This window comes from Cervus canadensis, chromosome 7 (assembly GCF_019320065.1).
Source record: "Cervus canadensis isolate Bull #8, Minnesota chromosome 7, ASM1932006v1, whole genome shotgun sequence".
Lineage (NCBI taxonomy): Eukaryota > Metazoa > Chordata > Mammalia > Artiodactyla > Cervidae > Cervus > Cervus canadensis.
Window position 1 is genome coordinate 7,071,444 of NC_057392.1, and position 27,404 is coordinate 7,098,847.

At 47.1% G+C, this 27,404-nt stretch overlaps 1 protein-coding gene across 1 annotated transcript in view; it reads left to right on the forward strand.

The window, feature by feature from the left end:
* Positions 1-791: 791 nt before the first annotated feature.
* The window catches only part of NMNAT3 (nicotinamide nucleotide adenylyltransferase 3), a 134,696-nt gene continuing 108,083 nt past the window's right edge, over positions 792-27,404 (forward strand). Inside the window, exon 1 of the mRNA XM_043474262.1 lies at positions 792-1,111. The gene's annotated coding sequence lies outside the window, so the exon portion shown is untranslated. The remainder of the gene's footprint in view (positions 1,112-27,404) is intronic.

The following is a 27,404-nucleotide window of genomic DNA, read 5'->3' on the forward strand; positions in this document are numbered from 1 at the left end:
CTCCTGTAAGGACTGGGAGTTATGAAGGGTTCTGGGTGAGCAGAGGAGGCCAGGCTGCACTGGGGAAGCAAATTCAGGAAATAAACTACCTACAAAGATCTCAGAGAATATGGATCTGAATCTCCAAGGCCCCAGCATTTTGTTGTGATTGCTTTGCTCATTCTAAATAAATTTTCATTCACAAGCCTTGACCCTGCAGGGCTTTCTGTAACAGCCCTCTTTTCTCCCCTGCCCCCACAACTGTATAAGCTTCAGGCCCCAGAAAACCTTCATCCACTCCTGGTTTAAGGTCTCAAAGCTCACCAAGGCAGGACTTGAGAACAGAAGTGTAAATTTGTCATGAAAGTGGAGGCAGGGCCGCAGTAAAGAGTAAATCCTCATCTAACATGGCAGAAAGTCAATAGATAAATCAAGAAACCGCTATGTAAGCTTATTTTTTAGGGACATGGGGGTAACCACTAGAACTCAACGGAGGAAGTGATATAAAGGACTGCGTGGAGGGCGCAAGGGAGAGGACCCTATTGCTTTCATACCACGAACACGTAAGTAGGTAATTTTATTTTGTAAAAACATTCATGCGTTACTCTGATATATTTAAAATTTTGATCTTTAAAAAAAAGAAAATAAAAAATAAAAATAAGAAATAAAACGGAATACAAAACAGAAAAATAAAATGCAAAAGCACACACAATAAAAGCCAGTGAATGGGGGCAGGGGCGGGAGCGTGGGGCAAGTGGGCGTGGTTTCTAGGGAGGGGGCGGGGCATGGGACCCGGGTCTCCTTAGGGCCCGCCCCCAGTGAGGAAGTTGGGCGCCGGCGGTTTCTCTCTGACTCCGCCCACCTCGGAGAGCCGGAGTAGCGCAAGGTCAAGTTCTCCTTAGACCCTCCCTCTCACCCCGCAGCGCGGGGGCGGGGCGGACAGGTCCTGGGCTGACCCCGCCACCCACCCCGGAAAGGACCTTTCATGCGCAGGCCTGGCGCGGTCCTCGCTGGGCCTTCGGTGCAGGGCTGTTCGCGGGCGAGGAGCCCCGGTTCGGCGCCTCCGGGCCCCTAGTTCCCTGGAGTCCCCGGAGGCTCGCCGAGTGCCTCTGCGGAGCCCCGCGACGCGCAGGTAAGCGCAGTCAGGGCCGGACCTGTTCAGCCCCCCTTTACCCCGGCCGGCGGCCGCCGACACCTGGCCGGCGCCGGAGCGACAGGTGGAGGCGGGGCGCGGAGCCCGATAGCCCATCCGGGTCGGGTGGACACTAAAGCGCCTCCTCTCTACCTCTGGCGCCGCCCATTCTAGCTACAGCTTTATCAACCTAACCCCAGCACCCCTGTGGCTCAAACCCGAGCCTACCTTCAGCACTCGTGCACTCAACAAATACAAATATGGTTTCACCAAACACTGCATGCCTCTGGGCTCCGTGCTGGCGGTATAGTGCCGGCCAACGAACGTGGTGCCCGCCCCCGTGGGTGGGAGAGACCCACAGCAAATAGATAATCTCCACACGTGAGTGTAAAAGTTAAAACTGAAAGATCGGTAGAGACAGTACGTGCAGAGTGCTGGGAGAGCAGGTAGCCGGTGGTCCCTATCTATAAAGAATACCGGAAGCTCACTCTTCAGTATGAATATAAGGGTTCCAAAGCGGAGAACCACAGAGCAAGCACACTTTTTCGGAGGGGCTGTGGCTTGTTTGGGAAAAGGACGGTTTGGGGGCCTGGCCCACTGAGAGCTGGAAGAAAAGCAAGTTCCTTATCTTCCTCCTCTGTAAAATGGGACTGTTCCTCCCCATTAGCGATTGAGACGTTGCATATAAATGACTTGGTGGTATTCAAACGTGCAGAGTGAGTGAGGTAAAGGTGAAGATGTTTAGATGGAGCAGGGTATTGGTTTGGGCCGAACACTGTGCTGCTTTCAGCAAAACTCACTTCCCCTCTCCTGGAGTCCTGTTTCCTTGTCTGAGTAGAATCTCTCAAACAGCTTCTTCTCTGAAATGACGACCGCTTTAGTCACTCATTCTTGAAATATTTAAATGGTGCCCACTCCGCACTGGTCCTGCCCTCCTGGAGACCACGTTGGGTGGGTCAGGTGAAGTATACTGACAGTCCCAGCCTGGTGAGCGTGGTGCTCTGGGAGCAGAGCCTGACCCTCTGGCCTTGCCAGGGACAGCCCTTCTGCTCCCGGCCCTGGGTATGCATTTCCCAGAAAGCCTCAGTTGCTGCTGCCAGCTCTGCGAGCCCCCTGAGAACACAAGGCTCATACTCCTCAGCTGAGCATTGACTTGACTATTTTCATTGGTGGCAGTACCCCTTCATGAGACAGCAACCCTGCTAGCCCCTTGCTGAGGACCCCCAGGGATTTAGGAGCGCGTTGGGGGCTTCAGAAGACACCTGGCTGTTGACTGCTTGGTATATTTTATTGTCTTGGATGATGCCAATTCCTTCTTTGGCTCTGTTTATACTGTTGGTGTAGACTGAGGATTTGCCCCATGAAAACAGGCCAGGAAGCCCAGAGAGTGGCGAACACAGTTGAAGGAGAAATCTGGCATGGTTTGTGAATAAGGATTTTAAAAAAATAACAACAGAAGGTTTCTGGGGGAAGGGGGAGGAGAGAGGGCAGGCTTTGGGCAGCCACTATGTTTCAGAAGGGAGCAATACCACTTGTGGAGAGCAAAAGGGGAGTGCTGGGTTAGGCAGTTACAGACCCGGGTTCAGATTATTTGTTACTGCCTAGCTGTGTCTGACCCTGGGCAGGTCACTTATTGTCTGATTACGGGAGCTTAAGACAGTGTTTGATATCTAGTTGGCTCCAAAGAAATGTAACCTCCCTCCCTCCCTCTTCCCCTAAATAAACTAAAACAGTGGTAGTATTTGTGCTTACTTCAGAGCCTCATTATGGGGATTTAATGTACCTAAAATACATAGATCAGAGTCTGACATGTAGAAGTTACTGCTGCCATTGCAATTGTTATTCTTTATTCTGGGAAAAAAATGATAAAATGAGATGGGAGGTTGGTTCTGAGGAACTGTGCGGGGTGATTAGTGGAGAAGTTGGGTTATCTATTGCAGTGGTTTTACCGGAAAGCATCAGCCCTGGCAGCAGAAAAGGGTGTTATGTGTGATAAAGGGCCTTTTGGGCAGCCAGGCTGTCAGAAGACTCAAGCCAAAGAAAACAGCAAAAGCATGAGGGTTGGGGTGGGGTAGTAGAGTTGAAAGAGACCTAATGTTGTCTTGTTTGGGTTGTCTCTAGCCCACAGCCGGATGTGGGTCCCTGATGAGAGCTGCTCCTGCCCCTTGCTGGCTTCTGCCCTCCTATGGGTATGGTAATTGCCTGAGACTGGTTGGTCCAGGAGCTGTGGAATTCAATTCTGTAAGCCCTGTACCCAGCAGAGTACTGGGCCCATAATGAATGAATGAATGAAGAAACCTAAACCTGCAGGGCAAATTTCCCAGTGTGTTTAAGTGTGCTGTTAACAGAAAAGAGTACAAAAATAGGGAGAGATAGCTAATGTTTTTAGGCCCTTGTAAGGGCCGTTTTCATGTATGTTGCAACTTAGTGGTGAACACTGCAGCTTTGGAGTCAGATGAAATTGCTGGTGTGATCTCACACGCATCACAGAAGCTCTTTAAAGTGCTCTTTTGCATCTGTAACGTGGGACTCATTCATTGTCCCTTATTCACAGGACATTCAGTAATGCTTACATATAAGTATGTGGCTTGCTGTCCTCAGCACACAGGCTTCCCAGGAGATGCAAGAGACATAGGTGTGATCCCTGGGTTGGAAGGACACACACACACAACACACCCTCATCACTCAGCACGAGGTATCAGAAGTACTCAGTCAGTAATAGCTGCAGTTATTATTATTATCTTGATAACTGCAGGTAATAGTATTATTATCTTGATAATCCTCCCAGTGATCTCCACTGTGAAGACAAACAGAAGGCCACAGACACAGATGGGTGGCATTGATTCTGAGCTCAGTCCCGTCTGGAAGCAGAGGCTCTGTGCAGTCTGGGCAGACACTAACCAGACAGCTTTATGTGCATTTCATTCATTACTTAAAGCACTTGACTATGTGAAATCTTAAAAGGAAAAAGAATTGCAAAATGATAATTTATGTGCCTTTCAAGTTCAGGTATTTTATCATTGAGATAAATCTTCCATGCATCTATGTTAAACCACTTTGGGCTGTCGAAGCTTTTAAATAAAGTGGTTCGTCCTGACCAGTGTCTGTCTTTGCTCGTTTATCATAGTTCCCTGGTCGACAGACAGATCCCATTTTGCAGGGCAGGCCTCAGGACGGCAGCTCCTGCCCCACTGTTTTAGACATGCAGTTCTGCATGGTGTGTTTAACAAACCACAGTGGACTCATGATCCTTTCATCACTGTCTCCCTCACGTACTCACAGACCCACAGCACCACTCTTGGAACTAGGAATGGAATTCTAGGCATTCTGTGGTCAGTGTAAATCTGGGGAAGTTGGCTCCAGGGGAATCTCAGATTCCCAGTGATGGGTTTGGGGATGAAAATGCCTTGGATGAAGGTGGCAATGTCTTCTGGAAGTCAGGGCTGTCTGCCCTTCCCATCCAGAAGTCCCATCTCTGGGTCTGACCTCCTGCTGGGTAAAGGTCTGATCTGCATCTCTGTGCCTCCCTGCTGCCCCTGCCTCTGGCCAGAGCTTCCCTGAAAGCCAGAACCTCTGCAGCACATGCAGGAGCACAACCTGCTTAAGGAAGCCTTTCTGAATCGACCCTGCGTTCCCATGGCCCCAGTGAGCATCCCTGGTACCCAGCACCTGTCTTGCTCATTGTCCTCTCTCCTGCCCACTCCCCAACCCCCACTTCTATTCATTCTTCAGGCAGCATCCTGAGGATTAGAATGCTGAGACAAAGTGACACAGCCTCCACCCTCATGCGGCCCAAAGACATCATGAGACAGATTATTGATAAAGACAGCATTGAGCACACGACCACACATATATTGTCAAATTTTAAACTGAATTTACTGCCTTGAAGGAGAAGCCTGGCATGCCAGGAGAAGCATAAGGTGGGATAGATATAGAAATGTATCAATATACATAGAGGAGGCCCATAAATGTTGGTTGGGAGCTTATACTCAATTATTTATATATCTTTGAAGATTATTGGATAGTATAGTGTTTTTCTATAAGTTCTGGCAAATAATATATTTTATGTGACCAGGGTAATCTTCTAAGAATGTGTACTTTAAAAATCATTGTGCTTTGGCTTCAAAATGGGAGAATAATGCTAGCGCTGCAGTTCACTTACACCCCAGGGCCCCAGGCCACGGACTGGTCTGGTCCACACTGCACAGCGGGACTGAGCAGTGGCTGGCCTGTTAGGAACCGGGCTGCGCAGCAGGAGGTGAGCGGCAGGCGAGGGAAGCTTCATCTATATTTACAGCTGCTCCCGTCACTCGCATTACTGCCTGAGCTCCACCTCCTGTCAGATCAGCAGCAGCATATAATAAATAAAATGTGCCTGAATCATCCTGAAACCACCCCACCCCCCAATCCGTGGAAAAATTGTCTTCCACGAAATCGGTCCCTGGTGCTACCTGCTGACTTAACCCTTTACAGTTACAGAGCCCTCCCTTGGATGTTGTCTTGCTGGGTGCGCTAGTTGTCACTATCACACCTCTTATACTGGCTGGTGGCAGCTAACAGACGTCCAGCTTGCCTCACGGCAGACGAGCACAGTAGGCATCGAAGCCCCGTCCCTTCAGAGCCACAGGGTCCACTGAAAGCCTGTTTTCCCTCCTCCTTTGATACCTCTGGGCACCAGGCTGAGGTTCCAGCATAGATTTTATGATGTTGCGTCTAGAGACCTGCGATTTGAAGGGAAAGGGCACAGCTGACTGCTCTTGTCCAGGTCGGGAGGGGCACCTGTCTGCATCCGGCAGAGGGTGGCTGGGTGGGTGAGCTGGCAGCGAGCTACTCCTGCAGGGCCCTGCCGCCCCAGTGTGGTCCCTCTTGAGGAGCCAGGGTCCTCGCTAGAGGGATACCATGCCTGCCTCAAGCCCAGTCAGTCCCTCTGAGAACCAGGAGAAAATCATACTAGAAGTCCAGCTTTAAATAAAACATGATCCAAACAGCCCCAGGAAATGTTCCCTCTCCATGACTGAATGGTATTAAAGAGTTACTTTATTTATTTGGCCAGTGCTGATGGCAAAATACATCTTCGATCCCCACCTGTCTCAGAGGTGGACCTTATTACGAGAGATGAGCGGCCGTCTTCCCCGAAGCAAGGGAAGGGAAGCTGCATCGCAGTGCAGAAATTGAGCACCAGTCTTGGTGGGGTTGGGGTTGACTGCTGTATTCTCAGGGTACAGCTCTAATAGGATTGTAATCGCGTGGCTCTGAGCCACGGAGAAAAGAAGTGACTCTGGAAATCTGCCTTCCATAAGGCTGACACACAGTGATGGTATTTATGCCTCTCAGAAGTGCATGTTAAGTGGTAGGTATTTATGAAAAGGGTTCTAAGGAGTAAACATGCCCATCAGTCATCCCGGAGCTTTTTAGAGCCCCTAAGATGGTTTTAAATTAGAGCCTACCTTCCTTCCTGCCGTCCCCCTTCCATCAGCAAACTGCCCCCTCCTTGCTTCCTGTTATAAAAACGAACTGTCAAGGCAGGACACAGCCCAGGTAGGAGCGTGGGAACCGACTTGCCGAATTAACATAGTCAAGGCAGACATGTAAGGGGCAAGCACCTTGGTTCTGGTCCTTCCCAACCGAGTCACAGCATTGGGAAGAGAGGAGTATGGAGCATGACTGACCAACGAGATCAGCCTAATTGCTCCTTAACCACCGCCACCAGCTGCTCTGCTTGTCAGCCAGTCTGCTTGCTGAAAAGGGTTGGCAAGTGGGGGGGAACAATGATGAAGACAAGTGATGCAAACTAAGCCAAATTTGGGCTCAGTCAGTGGCATATGGGAGAGAATGAATGTCAGTGTCAGTCAGGGAATCCCACCAGGCCAGGGAAAGAGCAAGCTTCGAAAGGCTAGAAGTTTCTCTGTGAGCAGGTGATCATTAAAACAGAATGCCTGTTATATGAATTAGTGTGTAGGCATCTAACTTGAAATCATTGCTGGCTCTCAAGCGTTCATTTTAAAGATCAGAAATTGGTGTTTATTCCTCGAACCCTGTACTTAGTTTCAAAGACTGCTCTGCTTTTTATTTCTCCCATCTGGCCTTCCTCTTTGAAACTTTTTTGACAGTATTGGCCCATCTTGTGTTAATATTTTTTTGTGTGAGATAATGGATGCCAGTGTCACCCAGTTTATATTTTATGACTAATCCAAGGACTGTAGATGATAAAAGTAGAGGGGCTGCCTGTTTGACATGTCACTGAATTGCTACCCTTTGGCTTCTGGAATTCTGTCTTAAGAAAATAATTTGAAAAGTGGAAAATGCCACTATATAAAGATGTATCATTGTTAATAATGGTGAAAACTTAGAAGTGACTTATTCTACAGTAAAAGAGGGTAGTCAAGTTTCAGAGGACCAGGTTGGTGAAATATTTAAAAATAGGAAGGTTAGTAATGAGGGAAGTCATTACCTGTTCAGTGAACAGAACACTGTTATATCAAAGATGTATTCAAGAAAATAGTCTAGGGACTTCCCTGGTGGTGCAGTGGCTAAGACTCTGCACTCCCAATGCAGGGGCCCCAGGTTCAATCTCTGGTCAGGGAACGCCACAACTAAGACCTAGTGCAGCCAAATAAATATTTTTAAAAACTAGTCTGTAAAGGATGCCTTGAAGGGGACAAGAATTGCAGTTGAACAGTGGAACAATGGATAACTTTTTCTCATATTTTAAACTTTCTATTTTTTTTATTACTCCTCTAACATGTTTTAATTCTAAAACCAGCCAAATTAAATAATGATCTTTATGCTAATTGCCATTTGAAGTTCACTGCCTTCATGGCCTTATCCTAATTAAATCTTTCACTCAACAATTTCTAAGGCCAGGTTTGGCTCCCTGCCTCCGTGTCTCTGGTCGAGGTACATCCTCTGGGTCCACTGGCTGAGTGGCCCAGAGATGTGCTAACTCTGGCTGTGCAGACAGATTTTCTGGGTTTTTTTAAGTTAGAGGAAGCTACTGTCCCTCCCTGGCCTGCAGCCTCACACCCTTCTGTCATTGTTTCTCTTCTCTGTTCCCTACCTAGTCACCAGTGGTGGGGTGTGGATTGGGGGTTTGGCTTTGCAACCTTTGGAAGCCTCACTGGTAAAGTTTCAGCAAACTCTGTCCACAACACACACATACACACACTCACACACACGCTCACTCCCTAGGTCAGTTACCACTGTAACTGGTAACCCACAACACTCTGGCTTCTTGCCTTGCTCAGGTCTTGGTATCCTGTAACTCAGGCCCTGGATTTTACATTCTTGATGTCAGTCCTCCCTGGGTCAGCCCTGTCCCTGCATCCTCTGCTGCTTCATGCTAGCAGCAGTTCTTGAACTCAACTGGCCATACACTGGGAAATCATGACATGTGTCCTTATTTGAGACAAAGATTTGAGTCTGTGTGGCTTAGTTGGGAGGAGATTCCCAAATAAAGAAGGGAAATAAGGAAGTAGAGGAATGGGCCAGAGAAGCACACATCGAGCAGGTCGCCAGCGTGGACCACTGGAGTGTAAACCTACTAGGAGTCTCCAGCAGCCAGTGTAGAACACCCCTCCCAGAATTAACCTCTCCTGGGGATTGGCAGCTGCGTATGTATGTATCTCACTGTGACCCATCATTGGTTGAACATTACTCCTTATGGGGAGTGATTCCTCTGGGGCTTCCAACAGCCTCAAACACCAGGTAAAGCACCAGGGATAAGGGACGTCGATGCTGACGCACAGAAGATGCTGGCTTGCTAAACGATGAGTCCTGAGAGTTCAGGGCACAGCTCGGACAGTGTCTGCTGGATATACTTCCCTAAACACCATGAGAATGATCCGTGCTCTAAACTGGAAATAACCAAATTCATGGAACTTCCCTGGTGGTCCAGTGGTTAAGAATCTGCCTTCCAATGCCAGGAGCGAAGGTTCAATCCCTGGTTGAGGAACTTAAATCCCACATGCCACACCATGTGACCAAAAATAAAAACCAAATCCATAATTCTGTGCTGAATCAGACATCCACTTATACTAAATTGAAGACTACATTAAGGATAACCAACCCTCAAAATTTATGAAAAATCATACAACAAAAACTTTAAGAAGAATACTACCATATTTTCCCCTGTACGTTGGGCTAGACTTTCAATATTTGATTTGTCACAGAACTTAAGTATTCTGCAGCCATGCACTTTGAGACCCAACACTTTAAAAGAGGGCCTCAGCATATAATAAGATTTATCTTTATTGTGGCAATGTTCCCCCTCTTCTATTGTAGCTAGATTTTTTTCCTGTTATTTCTCAAGTATACTAGGATGATGCTAAAAGAAAAAAATCATTGGGAGAAAACATTGAACCTCATTTGTATCAACTCATAATTAAATTATATCTCCAGTGTCATGTTTTAATATTAATACTGGATTCACCATCCTGACACTAATACCAGAGGATGGGAGAGAATTTCTGTAGTTATGGCTTTACACACTGTGATAAATGTTTTGTAGTCATTGCCTCTATATAGAAACACTCCATCTCCAATTAAAGATTTAGTAAGCTCTTCATCAAAATATCTGTTAACAATTGAGGCGCACACTACAGTTGTGCTGACATTTCAACTTCTATATTCACTCTATAGTTTAACTCCCATTCCATTTTATATGCCTGTTTTTTTTTTTTTTTTTTTTCTATGCATGGAGGAGGAATAATGGCAGAAATTTGGGCACGTATTGCAGATTCTAGAAACATTTCCATGTATTTATTATTATTATCTATTGGCATATTTGTCGCTATAAATGAAGGCGTTTCTCCAAGAGATGATTTAAAATTGTTCATGTAGCAAGCTCAATAGGATTTAGTAGCTAAATCTCATATGCTTTGAGTTATGGGCATTTTGGTATTTGCTTAAGGATTCAAGATCCTAGTGTTTTAGAGAAATGAGGCCATTTCCCTTTAAGGTATGGTTTTGATATACATTCCGTAAACACTGAGATAGTGAATGCTTGGTGCTTGCACCCTATTCCCATGTCCTGGGTACACAACAGACATCATTCCCTGATGCCTTAACCTGCATCCTTGTCCTCAAAGTGCTCCCTGCAGCCACTCCAGCTCATTGGTACTGGCTCCCTAGATGAGGCCTATGGGCTCCCTGTTCCATGGCCCACCTTTTCATTGTGCTTGGCCCTGCCATTGCTGTGAATGGTCAACAAAGGAATCTTTCACAGTCTCTCTACCAAAAAAAAAAAAAAAAAAGAAGAATTCCAGAGGCAGTTGGTTCCCTTATCTTGTGCTTTTTCAGTCATCTCTTTGTTGTGCAGATGGCAGTCATCCAGTGTGTTAATGTTTGTCTCCTTTTTTCCTTTTATTATATGCATTTTGATTTTTCTCTTTCTTCCTTTTTCCCCTCTCATGTTGCTCAGAAGATAAAGCAGGGAGCCCCAATTTATTTGCTGTTTGGTCTCATCAAGTTTAGTTGCAGTGCTGTGTGTTGATGGAAATGTGTTGATGATGAACGTTGGTGAGATTTTCCTTTCTTCCCCCACCTCTTCAGGAAGAGCTCTCCTCTAGAGAGGTCACAAGTGACCTCTGTGTTGCCAAATCTTCCAAAACTTTCTCAGTCTGTCTTTGGTGCCACAGTTGACACCTCTGGCTGTGCCCACCTCTTGAACTCTTCTTTCATGCATTTTCCTCCGTCTTCCCTGATGACGATTCTTTGACTTCTGTCTGCTCCCTTTCTTCCACTGGTGTTTTCAGTGGGGGCACCCCCAGGCCTCCTCTCTTGACTTCCCTTAGACTCCACATGGATGACTTCATCCTCACCCCTGGTTTTTAACGACTACCTTTACCTGAACACCCCCTGCATCCTCAGTTCTATCATAGCTCCCCTCTGGAGCACAGACCTTGGTACCCAGCAGCCTGCCAAAAGGGTGCCTGTTGTGGCCCCCATGAGCATCCACAGTCACATGTTTCATTTGTTTAGACTATTCTTACTTTCACAGAGCCAACTAAATACTTGCCCCCAGGGTGATTTCTGCTCCCTCCTTGGGGTTATAGGTAAACTGTTCTAAGCATGTCAGAAAGCTTCCATCTTGGAAAATCAAGTGTTAAGACAAAGGCACAAACCAAGGACAGCTTCTCAAAACTCAAGGACTGAAAAGAAAACAGGTATTTGGTTATGGTCTCTACAGTTCTGGGGGTTGACTGGGTTCAGTGAAGCAAGTCTCACCTTAGGGGTCTCATCCAGGGGCAGTTAGTTGGTGGCTGGGGCTGGAGCTATCTCAGTGACCCTCTCACTCGGGGCCTGGCAGCTGGGACCTGGTTCCTCCCTGCAGGAAAGCTGGGTTCTAAGAATAGGCATCCCAAGAGGACCAGGCAGAAGTTCCATCACCTCTCATAACACACCCTCAGAAGTCTCAGAGCATCATTTCTTCTGTATTTATCCACCTACCCAGCTGCAGAGGGACAGAACAGAGGCATGTCAGTGTCACATTGTGACTGTGTTGGAAACGCACCTAGCTGTTGTCCCCAAACGTGTCTATCCCTTCGAGAACTACCCTAAATGCCACAGAAGCTTTACATTTTACTTAAAAATATTTTTGGAATAGATTACATATTTACATGATTGGAAAGTTAACAAAAAAATAAGTATAAATGTACACAGTGAAAATGGTCTTTCTCATCCCATATCCCACACCCCTGCCTCTCCATAGACAGCCACTCCCTTGTAGCTCCTTCCATTCTGCACTTACCTGCCTCCTCTCACCGGACCATGGACTCCTCTGGGTCCTGAACGGTAGCCGTTGTCACTCATCCCCACACTGCCTGGCATGGGAACTCTGTGTCCACGCCGTGCAGAGGAGGCCTGTGCCAAGGAGCAGGGAAGGAGGAAGAGCCGGGTAAGGTGACTGAGTATAGGTTTCTGGGTGGCCTGTGGTCTACCTTCGCTAATTTCATTTGGAGCCATATCTCTTAAAGGCAGTTACTGCTTGAGGCCTACGTGGGTCCTCTCTCCATCTGTCACTGAAACTGGATCCTGGTCCCACCCTGTCCTGCCTGGCTTCATGGGTATACCCCAGGAGGCTTGGGTTCAAAGCCTAGTTTTTGTGCTGTATTCCAGTTCAGCCAAGGACCACTCTCTGACAGCTTGTCTTGTCCAAAAACAGCACCAGCAGGGATTGCTGGAGGAAGGTGTAGTCGTAAGATATCATTAATGAGTTGCTGTCCTGATCAACATCCAGGAAAAGAAAATTCTTTCCTGCTTGAGAAAGTATTCTTAAATCATGTAGTTTCATTCTTTCTCTGCTAAGAAATGTATTCCCTAAGGAATATCAATTGTTTTTGTTAAATTAAGGAGGCCAATCTCTAACACCCATGAGAAAAATTGACACTTGTGCTAGTTGTTTTAAAAAAGGCTTTCTGAGAATGTTTAAGATTCTTATCTGTTATAAGGGAAGAAACTTCATTCAAACTAAGTCATGCAAAACTAGAAATATGATTATTAGAATAAAAAAAGTTTCAGTGTATCAGGTACAGCTGGATCCAGGTGCTCAGATGATGGACTGGGAATTGTACCTTCTCTTATCTTCCCACAGTTCCTACCACTGTGCTGGCTTCACTCTCTAAGATAGTGACAATGGCAGCTCCAGACTTTATATGGAGTTTACAGCTCCTGATTTCAGTGCTCATATTGAAAAGGGGCTCTGATTTGTCCTGCAGTTAAAGTTTTTTGGCCATCTTGATTGCATGACCTTCCAGAATTGTATGAGTAGTAGCAGCGCAGTTTCCAAAACAAAGAGATGCAAGACCCACACATAAAGTGGCCCATTGCAGGTGGGGATTCAAATTTCAAATTTCAGACTGTGAGGAGCACCTGAATTGCTGGTGTAGGCCTAGGAGTTAGTTAAAAAAAAACCTCATCATACTGATGTCTCTATTTTTGTATATATTTGATTTTTTTTTTTGGGGGGGTGGGTAATAAAAAGTGGTTTTTAAAAGAAATGCAGTATAAAAAATAAGAGCAGTTTTTTTTCTGCCTTGGTTTGGGAATTCTCAGCAAAAAAGCCTGCACACCCCTGTATGTTTATTGTCTGATTTTCTCACTCTCTCATTTTCTTTTCATTGTGTAAAGAAACCTTAATCCTTACTCTCCTCTAAGCTAGAGATTGGGGCGGGGGAAACATAATATTTGACTTAAGATTTGTGGGGTGTGCTGGGAGGGGCCTGGGGGTAAGGCAGTCAGGCACTCTTTTAAGTCCATATCTCCATGTTTCCCAGGACAAAAGGCTTGGAAAATTCCAGCCAGAGGAAAGAAGGAGTCTATGCTATCTCCTTCTGGTGGTCAGTACTAGAGCGTTGGTTAGTGTGGACAGAGCAGAGAAGAGTTTCACGGAGTCCTGGACTTCCCCACATATCTTGCTGGGAGAAGGTTGAGATCCTCAGACAGTCACAGACTGGCTGCTAGAAGAAATATTAGAGAGTGTTTAGGTAGCCTTTTTCATTTTGTAGGTGGGGAAACTGAAGTCAGAGGGGTTACATGACTTGCCCAAGGTCACACAGTGAATTAGCAGGCGCTGAATCTGGTACCACTTAATAGTTGCATAACCTTCAGTAAGCCCCATTACCTCTTTGAGTTTCAGTCTCCCTCACCTGTTGTGGGGGACAGAATAATGGCCCCCCAAAGTGTCCACATCCCAATCCCTGTGATTGGGTTTGAAATCTGTGATTAGGTTTGGTTACAAGGCAGGAAGGAATTAAGTTGCAGACAAAATTAATGTCACTAATCAGCTGACCCTAAATTTATCTGGGATCATCCAGATGGGCACCATGTAATCATAAGAGTTTTTATAAATGAAACGGCAAGGCAGGAGAGGCAGTTAGAGTGATGCAGTGTGAGGAAGACTCAGCTGGCCTTCGCTGGCTGGGAAGATAGAAGGGGCATGAGGCAAGGAATACAGTGGCCTCTGGAAGCTGGAAAAGGCGAGGAACGGATTCTCAGATTTTCCTGGTGACCCGGTGGTTAAGAATTCTCCTGCTAATGCAGGAGACATGGGTTCGATCCCTGGTCTGGGAAGACTCCACATGCCATAGGGCAATGAAGCCCATGGGCTGCAACTCCTGAGCCCGAGCTCTTGAGTCTGTGAGCTGCAACTACTGAAGCCCTTGTGCCTAGAGCCTATGCTCTGCAACAAGAGAAGCCACCACAATGAGAAGCCCATGCACCACAACAAAGAGTGGTTCCTGCTCACTGAAACTAGAGAAAGCCCTCTCTTAGCCACAAAGACCCAGTGCAGCCAAAATAAACAAACAACATTTATTTTGAAAACCTCCCTTGTTTGGGACTTCCCTTCCAATGGTTAAGACTCTGCACTTCCATTGCAAGGAGCATGGGTTTAAAGCCCCGGTCTGGGAACTAAGTTCTTGCATGCTGTGTGGCATGGCCAGAAAAAAAAAAAAGGAAAGAAACAGATTCTCCCTTGGAGCCTACAGAAAGGAATGCAGTCCTGCCAACACCTTGATTCTACTCATGTGAGACCCCTTTTGGACTTTTGACTTCAAGAACTTTGAGATAATAAAATGTATGTTATTTTCAGTCACTGAGTAAAGGAGGGGAGGTTATCATGTCTTTCTCAAAAGACTGGAGTGTGGAGTCAGGGAGATAATGTCCAAAAATTACACAGCAAACCCCCAGCTGTAGTAGACGCTTAATAAACAGTGTTGCTGGTGAGCAGTGGTGGTGGTGGACAGTGGTGATCATTAACACAGAAGAAAGGGAGAGGAGCTGATGGCAGGTGCTTTTGAAGATCCAAGGTTGCTGCCTTGGTGAGGTGTGAGGTTCAGAGCTAGCAGGAGGCCGGTAGGAGACACCAGATGGCCCAGGTCATGGCCAGAGGTCCCATTCAGGGAACACTTCTGCTCTGATGGTCCACACGGCTTTCCTCCCCCAACTCTTCAGTGCTTATATCTGGCAGCACCATCCTACATGGGAGACATGGGAGCTGGGAAGGGCTGGCCCTGGGATCTCTCATCAGGCAAGCCCCGCTTTAGAGATCTATGGGATGTGGGCCACTCTCTGCCTGGACCCCGCTCAGCCTCATGCCTTTGGCTGCCCTCTGGCCTTAAGTGTGATCACTGCCACCCCTGGTGGTGGCCGCAGAACTTCAGGGAGCTCTTTACGGCCCAGGCAGTGTGCCAGGTGCTCCACAGCAGAGCCTGGGTCACTGTCTCCTCCAATCTTCATGACCGTCCTCTGAGGCCAGCCTCATGTCCCATGTTACAGAGGAGCACAGAGGCTCCCGAAGTGCAGGCCACCTGCTCAAGGTAGAACAGCTTGTCAGTGGCAGAGCTGGGCCTACGGCTGGTTTCCTCTGACCAGATCCAGCCTCTTGGACAAGACTGGTCACTGGGTGGGAGAAGGCTGACTGGAGGGGCTTGGGAGTGCTGTGTTTGGGTTGAGGTCCCACAAAGTCTCCAGAAAGGGCCCTCCCACCCTTCTGGGAATGACAGAGCCCTCAGGTGGGATGGGGTGAGCACATTTGCTTCCTGGGGGCCTCATAAAGGCATTCACATCTGCTCTGTCTCTCCCTGGGTCATCTAGGCTGTATCAATATTTTATTTCCTCAAAAGACATATGCTGACATTTGGACTGTTAGATGATATTGAGGAATTTTTGTTGATTGTTGTTAATTTTGTCAGGTGTGATCATGGTATTATGGATAGGTAAGAAAGTGGCCTTGCTTTAAAAAGTGTCCTGTATTTTTAAAGTATTCAGAGGTGGAATGTCATGGTGTTTATAATGTGTGTACTTTAATATACTTCAAGAGGAAAAAAAAGTGAAGTAAATGTGGAAATGTATTAATGAGCATATGGAGACAGTTGTGTGGCAGTCCATTACATTATTTCCTCTACTTTTCTCTATGATGTAGTTTTTTATAATAAAAAGTTTTTTTTCTTTTTAAGTCATTTGCTGATGCCTTAGGACACACTTTGTCTAAGGCTGAATTAGACACAGCTCTGTACCCCGACGGAGAAGGAAATGGCAACCCACTCCAGTATTCTTGCCTGGAGAATTCCTTGGACAGAGGAGCCTGGTGGGTTACAGTCCACGGGGTCACAAAGCGTCGGACAGGACTGAAGCGACTTTGCACTGCACTCCGGAAATCCACAAATAAATGACAGCAGAAGTAGGCGGAGCTTGGGAGCAGAGGCGGAGGGGCGTGTAGGCAGGGGGCGGGGCAGGGGGCGGGGCAGTCCCCAGAGGGCCGGGTGCCCAGGGGACGATTCTGGCTGTCCTGGTTGTAGTTGCTCTTTAGAGTTGTTTGTAGTCTGTCGGGATCTTTTTTGATGGCTGACCGCAGACAGAGTCCCTGCGGTGTGCGACTGTCCTCCCCCAGGCGGGCTGAATTGTCCTTCCTGGTGGCGTTACACCTTTCATGTGTTATGCTAGGAGGCAAGGACTGTGGTGTTTTGTCCAACATTTTCTCACGATACAGACACTTTAGACAAATTCATTTGTCGCGGCTGATTCCCAAGCACTTTTTTTGTTTGTTTGTTTGGCAAATTCTGTAATCTTTTGGGTTGCACATGAAGGTTCCTTTTTCGAACTTAGCATTGGAAGAGATAATCAGATTCCCTGATCTCCCGTCAGCCTCCTCTTCCTTTCCATTTTTCCTTATCAAAATAGGCAGTCGGTGAAGAAGAACAGCCCTCAGAGTGTTCGTTCTTACCTCATCTTCTCAGTATTTCCAAGGACTTTGCCAAATCTGTAGAACTGTGTTGAACATCTTTTAATACAGATACCACTGCCAACCAAGAGGCCAGCCTTGGCCAAGTACTGGTTTAGTTCTCTAAATACCATGTTATTCTTCCATGAGCACTCTGTTTCTTCCCTGAAAGCCTTTGGACATAGGAACACATAATAGGTGACCTCTGAGTGGTAATTTCATAAATTCTGGGTGAAATGAATTGTATCAGATCAATATATCTGTAGACTCATCACATTTTCTGAGCTGCAAGGGACTCTAAGATGAATCTGGTACAGCTCTGTTAGTGGAGGAAACATTCATTTTAACTGCATAGTCAATTCTCAATTAACAAGGGTAATGGAGTGGAAGGAAGTCAGTGATAATCAAAAATCACGGTGAAAATAAAATTATAGTCAACAGTGGATTTTCTGGGGGCCAATTAACTGGTTTGTGAATTAATTGAGGTTAAGCCACAGTGGACCCCAGGATGTCATTGCCATGGGTATTGGTCAGCAGCTGATCACCAGCTGGCCTGCCTCCACCCACCCTGTCTGTCCCAGGGAGGAGAAGGGTTTCCTGCGGACTGGTCAAGCAGAGCTAGCTGACCTTGGCCAGACTGGTACCATGAAGACACAGATTTCAGTACTGGGATTAGATGAAGACTGCTTTTAGGGCTTGTTGCCCCACCCCTTGAGAGGTGGTTCTCAAACTTGAGCTGCATCAGGCCCACCTGGAGGGCTTGTGAAGCCCCAGATTGCTGGGCCCCAGCCCTGGTTTCTGATTCAGTAGATCTGGAGTGGGGCCTAAGAGTTTGCATGCCTCACAAGTGCCCAGGTGATGTGATACCCGCCAGTCCAGGAACCTCACTTACAGAACTGTGGCTTTCCAGACCATTCTGGTCCTCCCAGCTGCACATTAGAACCACTTAGGGAGCTTTATAAACCTACTGATGGCCAATACAACTTAGCCAGTTATACAAGAGGCTGTGGAGGTGGTACCCAGGCACAGGTGACTTTCAAGCTCCAGGTGATCTGAATGTGCATCTAAGGTTGATGACCACTGCTGTCGGGAAATGTTCTCCAACATCTCAGTTATCTGCATACAAATCTCGTGGTTTTTTCCCCCTATCTTTACTCCCTGTATATTTAATATTTCTTTAAAGTTTTATATGTAAATAAACTTATTTTAAAAGCAAACTATATACCCCCTTCATGTAGGAAAATTAGTTTCACAGGCAAGCTGTGCCTATTACATGCTTGTACTAGCAAACACATTAAAGAATGCTTAATATATGTTTGGCTTAGAATCATCTTGCACCCCATCACACTTTGGGAGTCTCTACCCTAGAACTATGCTTTTCACTGTTTTTTTGATAAAGGTGATGGAAAACAGTATTTCTGCCTTTCCTCCCTTCCCACTGGTCAAGCAAGGTTATACTAACTCTTGGCACACCTGGTTTTTTCCCCTCAGAGAGACAGGTTGGAATGCAAGTGAGTGTGACTTCATTACAGAGCAACCTTGAGTAAGAGATAGTCTTTACTTTTAAGAAACAAATTCAGCAATGGGAAAAGAATCTAGATAAACTGTGGTATGGCCAGAGAATGGAGTACTACTTGGTGATGAAAAGGAATGGCTGATGGACACACCCCCTGGGTGACTCCCAGACAGTGTGCTGCGTGAAAGCCAGACAGAGACTAGACACTGCGATAAAGAACAGTAGTTGCTTGTGAGGAGGGGTACTGGGAGATTGAGCAGGAAGGGGCGTGAGAGGACTTTGTGGGGCGGTAGGATGTTCTGAGTCTTGATAGGGGTTGGGGTTGCATGGCTGCATGCATTTGTCACAGTTTGTTGAATGGTACCCTCAAGATCTGTGCATTTCATTCTATGTTCAAAAAACGGGGAAAAGAGTTAAACCAATAGTGAACTCCAGTCAGTGATATCCTTGCTGCTGTTTTCAGGGAGAAGGGTACTGCTTTCTGCAGCTTACTTTGAAAGGCATCCAAAAGCTAAGCCGAATTGATGAATGGATAGATGGATAGATATACGACAAAACAAACACAATAAAATATGAATGGTAGAGTCTAGGTAGGAGATATCCAGGTGTTCCTTTTAAAAGTCTTTCAACTTGGCAGGATGTTTGAAAATCTTTCCCATGAAAGATTGAAGAAAATTTGACATATACATTCAAAATAGCAAACCAGCACTTCCCCACATGTCTGAACTCTGCATCTGCTCGTGCAAGGGCTCCCTCAGAAGACAGGCTGGAGGGTCAGAGGGGTGAGCCAGGTGTGGAAGGGTGGGGGGCTCTTAAGAGAGGCTGCTGCCCTAGGAGACAGGCTTCCTGTGCTGGGGCCCCTGCAAGAGGAGAAAGTCAAGGACACTCCCTTCTTCCACCTATGCTGTGTCCTGGGTGTTCCCTGGGAGAGGCTGCGCAGAGGCTGTGTCAGATGTGACCTGCAAAGACCACCTGGACCCCGTCATAGAAAGGCAGTATGAGTGGTGAGCAGTAGAGGGCCTTCCCAGGCTCCTCCAGCCAGCAGAACTCCAGCACACGCCAGCCCAGGGTATCCCTGGGTAGCTCTGAACCCAGGGTTGTGGCTGGGGGAGAGTGGGGGCACTGAGGCATGAGCTTCCTATCATGGGGATCAGGCAGGTGTGGTGGTGGGCTGTCTAGGGGGCCCACAGCACTGACCAGGGACCTGAGGCATCTCCTTGGACTGTTGGGTCCTCCTCACCCTCCGCACGCCCACACTGCACGCCTGTGACACACCTCCACAGCACAACCCCACAAGACATCCACAAGCTGGAAACAAAACCTGTAACACAGGAACTGTGAGTCATTAGTCTGCCTCTTACCCAGGGTACAGCCCAGGGGCCAGCCTCTCAGTAGCTCTGAGGATCTGTTCCAAAGAGATGGGGAGGAGGGAGATCAGCATATCTGAGATTTTGGCGAAGTGTAGGTGTAATCAAGCACACATCTCAGTGGAAGATTGCTGCTAAGTCACGAGGATCAGACGTCCTAGTTAACAGTTTTAGTGCCTTTCCAAGTATGGGAAGTGCAAGAACTGGAGCTGTACAGTCAGGCCGCTCAAGATGGCTATTCTCTTGTCCCCTGGACATCCCACACCCGACCAGTGCCTGCTTCACCTACACCCTCTGCACCGGACTGACCTTCCTAGCTACTCATCCCCACCCTGACTAGTGATCATTCGTATCAAAAGGGGCTGTGAGTGGTGTGCTCCCCTCTGCTGGTTTCTCTGATGACCAAGGAGCCAACCTGAAGTAATTCCCTCTATAACTGGCAACCTCCCCCTACCCTGGGAGCAGACTGCCTCGCGTCCTGCCCGCCAGGTGCCGTGTCCCTCCAGGACTCCACTCCAGACTCGTAAGCTCCCCCATCCTTTAAACCATTGATGACTCTACTGCTGACTGCAGGCTTTCTTCGATCTGGAAGCTGAACAAGCCCAGGGCTTGTAGGCCTGCAGGGTGTGACCCAACAGGGGTTCATAAAAATTTCTCCTGAAAATATCTAACTCTCTGAAGTCCTCTTCTGCCAGATTCTCCCAGAACACAGAGTGCATTCTTCCTGAACCCCTTTCAGGGTGTTTTGAAGATTGATGACTTCAGTGGCTGAGGACTTCATTCTTATAGAACCAGGTGGCAAGCGACATTCTAAGTGGCACACCCCAACTTGAGATATACTGGAAGGAGAACAGTTTACTCCTGAGGGAAGGATTTACGATTGATGTCTAAAGGATGGTTAATATGTTGATTACATCTATTGTTTCCTGCAAAAATGAGTGAGCCCACCTTAAATAGCAGAAAGCCTGTGACCTGGTTGGAGGGGTAATCTGACCCCATCTTGGTTTTTCTGCCTTCATGGCAGCAGGGAGTGAAATGACCCAGCCTTTGTGATCAGACAGGAACTTGTCCTGATTCTGTTTTGAGGTACCACATCCTTGGATGAGCCCAAGCTTCAGGGGACCATCAGAAACAAGATGATAATACATACTTCTCTGCACAGTGCTTGCAAAGATAAAAGATAACACAGAAGACAGCTCAGTCACCAGGCACAGTATAGACAAAATATGAGTTAGACCTAAAAAGTGCGTACTACAGAGTACACTAAATAACTCTTAGCTGTGCCTGTGGTTCCTATTGATTATTGACTTAACATGATTGGGATTTATTATTGTCATCCACAAGGGTTGAAAATGTGAAGAGAGCAGAACTTAGAATTTCTGTGGCTACAATGACATGAGCTTTTGCTTTGACCACAGATGGCATTTTAAACATTTAAGTAGCTGCTTGTCATTTTTTCCATGCCTTACTCCCAACTCCAAAGCAGGGTCTGGGTCCTCTGTACCCTGAACACAATCCCACAGGGAAGATATTAGGAATCCGGGTGGTTGGCATGGTTTCTTGATGAGCAAGTCATCCCAATAATGAAACTGTGCAGCTCATCAGAGCTGGGCTTTAGAAACAAAGCACCTTCCAAAGCCACAAAGCCATGGTTGTGTTCTCATTTACATGCTACTCTGTCAATTAACGTTACATGCCAATTAAATGGGACATTAAGCTGCCAATAGGCATGCAATGCTGCATGCTCGAATCCTCTCCGCTTCACTCAGTGACCTGAATTCCTCACCTCCCATCCATTCTCAAGGCTCTTCCTCACCAACATCTCAACCCCAACAGAGATAAGCCATGCCCCTGTGCTGGGTCTCCTGTGGAAGCGAGGTTCAGGACACCAATGAGTGTGGCTGGATACTTGTGGAATTCTAATCAGAATATGACCAACCGTTTCAGTTGCTTGAATGGATCTGAGTTAGCGACAATCCCATGTTTAAAAATCCCTCCTAGAAGCAGAAAAAACAGGTGCCTGAGAGTACGAGGGATACCCCTGGTATCTAAAGCAGCGGATTTTCAAGGAACTGTTCTGCTGCCAGCCCTGCTCTTCCTAGTTTTAGGTAAGCTGATCACAGTGCGCAAACAATTGCAACTCATCTCACACGCTAGTAAAGTAATGCTCAAAATTCTCCAAGCCAGGCTTCAGCAGTACATGAATCGTGAACTTCCAGATACTCAAGCTGGATTTAGAAAAGGCAGAGGAACCAGAGATCAAATTGCCAACATCCACTGGATCATCAAAAAAGCAAGAGAGTTCCCGAAAAACATCTATTTCTGCTTTATTGACTATGCCATAGCCCTTGACTCTGTGGATCACCACAGACTGTGGAAAATTCTTAAAGAGATGGGAATACCAGATCGCTTGACCTGCATCTTAAGAAATTTGTATGCAGGTCAGGAAGCAATAGTTAGAACTTGACATGGAACAACAGACTGGCTCCAAATCAGGAAAGGAGTATGTCAAGGCTGTATATTGTCACCCTGCTTATTTAACTTATGTGTGGAGTACATCATGAGAAATGCTGTGCTGGAGGAAGCACAAGCTGGAATCAAGATTGCCATGAGAAATATCAATAACCTCAGATATGCAGATGACACCACCCTTATGGCAGAAAGAGAAGAACTAAAGAGCCTCTTGATGAAAGTGAAAGAGGAGAGTGAAAAAGTTGGCTTAAAGCTCAACATTCAGAAAACCAAGACCATGGCATCTGGTCCCATCACTTCATGGCAAATAGATGGGAAAACAGTGGCTGACTTTATTTTCTGGGCTCCAAAATCACTGCAGATGGTGATCGCAGCCATGAAATTAAAAGATGCTTACTCCTTGAAAGGAAAGTTATGACCAACTTAGACAGCATATTAAAAAGCAGAGACATTACTTTGCAAACAAAGGTCTGTCTAGTCAAGGGTATGGTTTTTCCAGTTGTCATGTATGGATGTAAGAGTTGGACTATAAAGAAAGCTGAGCACAGAAGAATTAATGCTTTTGAACTCTGGTGTTGGAGAAGACTCTTGAGAGTCCCTTGGACTGCAACCAGTCCATCCTAAAGGAGATCAGTCCTGGGTGTTCACTGGAAGGACTGATGCTGAAGCTGAAACTCCAATACTTTGGCCACCTGGTGCAAAGAGCTGACTCATTTGAAAAGACCCTGATGCTGGGAAAGATTGAGGGCAGGAGGAGAAGGGGACGACAGAGGATGGGATGGTTGAATGGCATCACCTACTCGATGGACATGGGTTTGAGTGGACTCCGGAAGTTGGTGATGGACAAAGAGGCCTGGCGTGCTGTGGTTCATGGGGTTCCAAAGAGTCAGACATGACTGAGCAACTGAACTGAACTGAAAATCACTGTAGATGGTGATTACAGCCATGAAATTAAAAGATGCTTACTCCTTGGAAGAAAAGTTATGACCAACCTAGACAGCATATTAAAAAGCAGAGACATTACTTTGCCAAGAAAGTTCTGTTTGGTCAAGGCTGTGGTTTTTCCAGTAGTCATGTATGGATGTGAGTGTTGGTCTATAAAGAAAGCTGAGCACCGAAGAATTGATGCTTTTGAACTGTGGTGTTGCAGAAGATTTTTGAGAGTCCCTTGGACTGCAAGGACATCCAACCAGTCAATCCTAAAGGAAATCAACCCTGAATATTCATTGGAAGGCCTGATGCTGAAGCTGGAACTCCAATACTTTGGGCACCTGATGCAAAGAACTGACCTATTTGAAAAGCCCCTGATGCTGGGAAAGATTGAAGATGGGAGGAGAAGCGGACAACAGAGGATGAGATGGTTGGATGGCATCACTGACTCAATGGACGTGAGTTTGAGTAAACTCCAGGAGTTGGTGATGGACAGGGAGGCCTGGCGTGCTGCAGTCCATGGGGTCACAAAGAGTCAGACACGACTGAGCGACTGACCTGACCTGAACTGATCACAGTGCACAAACGCACTTAATCCAGGGAGCCTGGTCTGACACAGCCCAAAAGCTAGCATTTCATTTTTCAAACCCTTACTTTTATATTGCCATTGGCAACAGATATGGCAGTGCTTAATTCTTCCCTCCTTCTGTGGCTCAGGCACTTTAGTAATTTAAAAGCACTTCTTTTCTTTCTTCATCTAGAGAAGTAAAAATAATTATAATAGAAGATGGGCAATTTGCAGCTACAATGCCAGGCTGATAATCAAAAACTTGTAAGTGGAAACATGAGCATATGTTTATCACTTCTTGAAATTAGGATGCAATTGAAAGTAGCTGTGGCCTCTAAGAAAGGGCATTATGGAAGGGAAAGCAGGCTGAGTTGTTTGTTGGAGACCTGCCTGCTAATGAGGTTTGTAAGTTGCGGTTGCCTCAGGAGCAGTGAATAAAGGAAGGTGTCCCTGGGGGGCTGCTTTGCTGCTCAGGAGACCCTCAGGTAATCACTTGTGGATTGATCATTCCGCGTAAGCGTGTCTGGGCTCCCAAGCCACCACCATCAGGATCAAGCTCCACCTTGGCAACACAGAACACAGGCCCTTGGCAACCAGGTCTTGGAGAACCCTGTCATTTCCCCCCTCCACCACCCCATCCCCCTCCACCAGCCTTAGCTACTCTGTTGACCCTTTTACATCCCTGAATCTAGCAAGCCCTATAGCCTCCCACTTCCCGAGGTTTGCAAACTGTTTTCCCAACTCAGCCCCCTACCTAACTCCTCTTCATTCTTCAAAACCCCAAACACCTGTTACTTCCTCTTGGAACCTTTCTGTATGCCTTTTGCACACTGTCAGCCTGACTGGGATGGGAACCCTCTTCTGTGCACTCTGCCTCCCTCTTATTTCCACTTAGGCTGATTCCGATACGCGTTTTGAACAGCAGGTAGCCTGTCTGCCCCCCACCAGCACAGCCCTTACCCTTTTATCTCCCCACTTCTTGTCCCACTGCCTGACACATAGTAGATGCTGATTGATGTTTGCTGAATGAAGGGATTATTAATGACAGTGAAGGAGTGTGAAACAATTTTAAAGTTTGTCTTTAAAACACAGTTATCCCATTCATGAAATAAATCCATAATGCATTCTATAGCCAAGTGGGAGATTTGGGTCTTCTGTGTCCACATTCATTTCTGTGATGAACTGATGGGTGGGTCATGAGGTTGGCCTGGCCAGTTTTTAAGTCAAGAGCAAAACTGGCCTTAGATACCTCGTGGTTTCGCTTCACTTCTGTCTTCTGTGTATCATAATCAGGAAAACAGTATGCTTACTGCTTTGCATCTCATTTTTGTGATATTATTGGAAGCATGGAAGGGCACACACGTGCTTTTAGCATGAAAAGGAGGTCAGCCTTATTAATAAAGCATCTGTGAGCCCAGGAAGCAAATTCATCTCCATGTGTGCCCTTCCTCTGTAACCCAGGGTCCAGCTCGCTCTCTGCCTACCGCTGAGTAGACACGTACACCAGTGACTGACTTTCTCATCACTGCCCTTATTTCTGAGCAGTTTCGGGCTCGTGGGCAGTAGAAGTGTGACTTTTACATTTAAATCAGCCTCCTTGTTTGAAGTTGATTTTATTTTTATCTTCAGGTTAACTTGCTGCAGGCAAGTTACCTCTCACACCCCAAGCCATGGGAGAGAAGAGGAAGGTGTGTTTCCTGCCCAGGGTCTCCCCTGTAAGACACTCCCGTAGAGTGGGGATGCTCCAGAGCTGTTCTCAGGCCGGGGCTGTGCCAGCTCAGATGAGAGAAGAGAGGAATTCGGTCTGGGAGGGAGCAGGATCTGACGTGAGGTCAGACACTACATGTCCCGACAGGATCCCTTAGCTTGTCTCCATCCTTCTGACCCATGAAACACATGGCGGCACGAGCCAGGATCTCTGGTCTCTGCATCTGGCTCTGAGATGTGGTCACGCCCTAGGTCTGAGTTAGAACGTGTTGTCCTCTGTGATTCTGGCAGTGAGTGAGTCCAAGTAGGGAGGGGAGAGGGGTGTTTCGGCCACCTGGATTTGCTAGAAAGGTTCAGGAGCTGGGGTAGGACTGGCCTGTGGGGAGGCTCATTGCTCCATTCAGCCAGTGTTTCCTAAGCCCAGATTACCTTCCAGTCCTGTGCCAGACACAGAGATCCTAAAGACAGCAAGCTGAGCCAGGCTCTTCTAGTCTGGAGTGCGTAATCCAGGGGGCCAGGCAGGCCAGGCATATACACACACTGTCCCTGACCGCCCAGGCCTGGCCGAGCCCCCTGCCCACCTTCTCCTGCCACACCTCTGGCATGCAGTACTTACCAGTCAGTTGCATTTGTTCCCAAATGTGTTGGTGCCCACTGTACCTATAATAAGTCACATGACATTGCTAAATGTTGCATAAACTGATGGATTAGGGTAGGGTGGGGAAAGTGTAGGGCTTTTTGAGGATTGAATTGAATACTTTGAAAAGGCTCAAAAAGATGAGTGGCTGTCCTTCCCACCCACCAGGTGTTGGTGAAAGAACTTGACTATAAAAAACTGGTGGGGCGGGGAGCAGATCAGAAACATCAAGACAGATCCTTGCCCTCAGCTCCCCCTAGTACCCTCTCCACCTGGAAGAAGCTGGCATGGGGAACTGATGCTGATGGATAGGGTTTGTGAAGCTCCAAACCCTGCTCAAAAACAGAGCCTTGGCGCTGCATCAGACTGCTCACTTTTATGGGTCCAATTTAAGGCTAGAGTTTTGCCTAGACTCTCTGGGAATGATTCCCTGCTTTGACCATTTGTTTCTGCTTCCCCAGCTAGAAATGAGAGTAAGAAGGCATCTTCAGCAGCTGGGGTGGGGCTGAGGGCTGACTGCTAGAAGCTAAAATTTACACGGCCATATTTCGGACCACCTCTCTGCCTTGTCAACAAGCTTGGGCTCCATCCTGAGGATAGAAGGGAGGATGAGCTCAGTGTATTCAGGAGAGGCTGGACAGGGGAGCAGGGAGCAGGGTAGCCATGTGGTGGCCCCATGAACACAAGGAAGGCCAGGGCCAGGCATTATGGGGGGTGAGGGGTGGAGAAGAAAGGTGGTAAGAGAGGGACCTGGGATGTAGAATGCACAGGAATCCATGATGGATGACTTGAGAGGAGGGTGGTGGTGGGGGGTGGGGAAGGGGGCCTTGAGTCCCTTGCACACAGCTGCCTAGATGATGGTGCTGTTTGTTTATGGAAAATCAGAGAATATGGTTTAGGTAAACTGAGGGGGGCGGGGGTTGCATTCCAGGTGGACAGTAGAGCTCCCAAGAAAGGGAGGAAGCAAGAGGTGCCTGGCCAGATGCCTGCATCATGTATTCAGTGATCATTGATTAAACACCGTCTGTATATTAGGTTGAAGGCCAGGAATGCCAGGAACAAGTGTGTTGGTTTCAGACACAGAGGAAGGAGGCCCAGCCCGGGAGAGATGCCCAGCTGCTGGGTGGGCAGTGAGGCATGAGGTTTCCACCCCTCAGTGCCGTCCCCAGGGCTACTGACGTGGGACGAGGAGCCGCTCTTATGAGGAAATAGTGAGTTATGACCAGCTGAGTTCGGGGAGGTAGTAAACGGTTGTGGGGAGGGTGTTCCAGACAGAGGCCAGAAACTCACCTGAGGAAGTGGAAGCAGAGAAGCAGAGGGAGAGGTCAGCATTTTATAGTTTTCTATTACTTTTTAATTACAAGAGTTTTTTTGTTGT